At 28.1% G+C, this 2500-nt stretch overlaps 1 non-coding gene and 1 pseudogene across 1 annotated transcript in view; both read right to left on the bottom strand.

The window, feature by feature from the left end:
* Positions 1 to 1461, bottom strand: part of LOC129252625 (large subunit ribosomal RNA) — a 3987-nt gene extending 2526 nt beyond the window's left edge. The window contains exon 1 of the ribosomal RNA XR_008583548.1: positions 1 to 1461. This exon is cut by the window's left edge and continues 2526 nt beyond it. This is a non-coding gene — a ribosomal RNA (large subunit ribosomal RNA).
* A 442-nt stretch (positions 1462 to 1903) lies between these two features.
* LOC129252624 (5.8S ribosomal RNA) lies at positions 1904 to 2084 on the bottom strand (annotated as a pseudogene).
* Between the last annotated feature and the right edge of the window lie 416 nt (positions 2085 to 2500).

Below are 2500 nucleotides of genomic sequence, written 5' to 3'. Positions count from 1 at the left end.
CACCGTCCTGCTGTTTTAAGCAACCAACGCCTTTCATGGTATCTGCATGAGTTGTTAATTTAGGCACCGTAACATTACGTTTGGTTCATCCCACAGCGCCAGTTCTGCTTACCAAAAGTGGCCCACTGGGCACATTATATCATAACCTCAACCTTCATATCAAGAAAGGTGAGGTTCTTACCCATTTAAAGTTTGAGAATAGGTTAAAATCGTTTCGACCCTAAGGCCTCTAATCATTCGCTTTACCAGATAAGATTATTTTATATAATTTTTAAATGCACCAGCTATCCTGAGGGAAACTTCGGAGGGAACCAGCTACTAGATGGTTCGATTGGTCTTTCGCCCCTATACTCAATTCTGACAATCGATTTGCACGTCAGAACTGTTTCGGTCTTCCATCAGGGTTTCCCCTGACTTCAACCTGATCAAGTATAGTTCACCATCTTTCGGGTCACAGCATATATGCTCAAGGTACGCTCCAGTTAGAGGTATAAATAATAATAAATTATCATTATACATAACTATATGGAACGCCCCGGGATTGAATTAATTGACTATTTATTAAAAAATAGACTAAAAATTAATCCCATTATATTTAAGTTAAGTTAATTATGCCATTAAGTTTAATATAACTCAATGACTTGCACATATGTTAGACTCCTTGGTCCGTGTTTCAAGACGGGTCCCGAAGGTATCCTGAATCTTTCGCATTGTTAATCATATAAATGCATACAAATAAATATTAATATCATAGATATTAAATTTTTTGTAAAATTCAAAAAATGAATTTTAGCATTATATATAATAAAATCTATCAACACTTTATCAAATCATTAGTATTTATTTTATGTTAATATGCTTAAAAAGCAAATTAATTTAAATAAACTTAATATCACCAATGATCTTTTGATAAATACTTTATTATGTTAATAGATTACAATGTCCTTATATGAAAAAAATGCACATTATTTTTTTAATTATTTAATGATGAATTTTTCATAATGGATATTCAGGTTCATCGGGCTTAACCTCTAAGCAGTTTCACGTACTATTTAACTCTCTATTCAGAGTTCTTTTCAACTTTCCCTCACGGTACTTGTTTACTATCGGTCTCATGGTTATATTTAGTTTTAGATGGAGTTTACCACCCACTTAGTGCTGCACTATCAAGCAACACGACTCTTTGGAAATATCTTTCTAGTAATCATTAACGTTATACGGGCCTGGCACCCTCTATGGGTAAATGGCCTCATTTAAGAAGGACTTAAATCGTTAATTTCTCATACTAGATATTAAGATATTCCATACACTGCATCTCACATTTGACATATAGACAAAGTGACTTAGTGCTGAACTATTTTCTTTTCGCTCGCCGCTACTAAGAAAATCCTTGTTAGTTTCTTTTCCTCCCCTCATTAATATGCTTAAATTCAGGGGGTAATCCCATATGAGTTGAGGTTGTTTTAATATTCTTTTTTTATCTTCTCACAATTTAATAAAAAAATTATATCATCTTTTCATCTCTATTTTTCTTTTCTCCTTTTATATATTGTAAATATATAAAAATAATAATAATGTAAAATGAGGCAATCCTAGAATAAAAAATTTAATTTTTATGCTAGACATTCCTCCTTTTAATTACATATATAAATTATTATTTTATATATATATATAAATAATATGAAAATTTTTTGTAAAGAATACTTAGATTCAATATTTTCATCATTTCATTTTATTTGAGAGGATTTTTTTTTTAAAGAATATATAATAAATAAAATTCATTATATATCTTTATTTTTTTTGCTATTAATATTATGAATTATTTAAAATCCAATAATATACACATTTGCTTAAATTCAATTATTTTTATAAAAGAATAAGCAACTTATTTAGCATAGTCTTACAACCCTCAACCATATGTAGTCCAAGCAGTACTTTAAAATTGAATTTAATGTACATAACAGCATGGACTGCGATATGCGTTCAAAATGTCGATGTTCATGTGTCCTGCAGTTCACACGATGACGCACAGTTTGCTGCGTTCTTCATCGACCCATGAGCCAAGTGATCCACCGCTTAGAGTATTTTTTTATTTATTTTTATTTATAACAAATGTCAATTTTTTTTTGCATATATTAATTGAAAGAGTAAAATTAAATAATATTAATAATATATAAATTGATTTTCTTTCAATAATATATATCAAATATATTTAACTCTAAACATTTTTATTAAGTTGCGAATGTCTTAGTTCAACAATAATACAGTGGTGGTATTTATTATGATTCAATTATTTTGTATTTTTTTAATCATTTTATGTATATATAATAATATAATAAATATATACCACTTTTGTTATTGTGAACAAATTAACTTATCATTCAATCAAATGAATAATAAGTACAACTTTTTATTTTCATGTTTAAAGGTTTTTAAAAGAAAAAAATAAGAAAAAACATTACAAAATGTACCATCATATATTATATTTAATATGATATAA

This window comes from Anastrepha obliqua, unplaced genomic scaffold (assembly GCF_027943255.1).
Source record: "Anastrepha obliqua isolate idAnaObli1 unplaced genomic scaffold, idAnaObli1_1.0 ptg000291l, whole genome shotgun sequence".
NCBI lineage: Eukaryota > Metazoa > Arthropoda > Insecta > Diptera > Tephritidae > Anastrepha > Anastrepha obliqua.
This window is presented reverse-complemented; position numbering and strand designations above follow the sequence as displayed.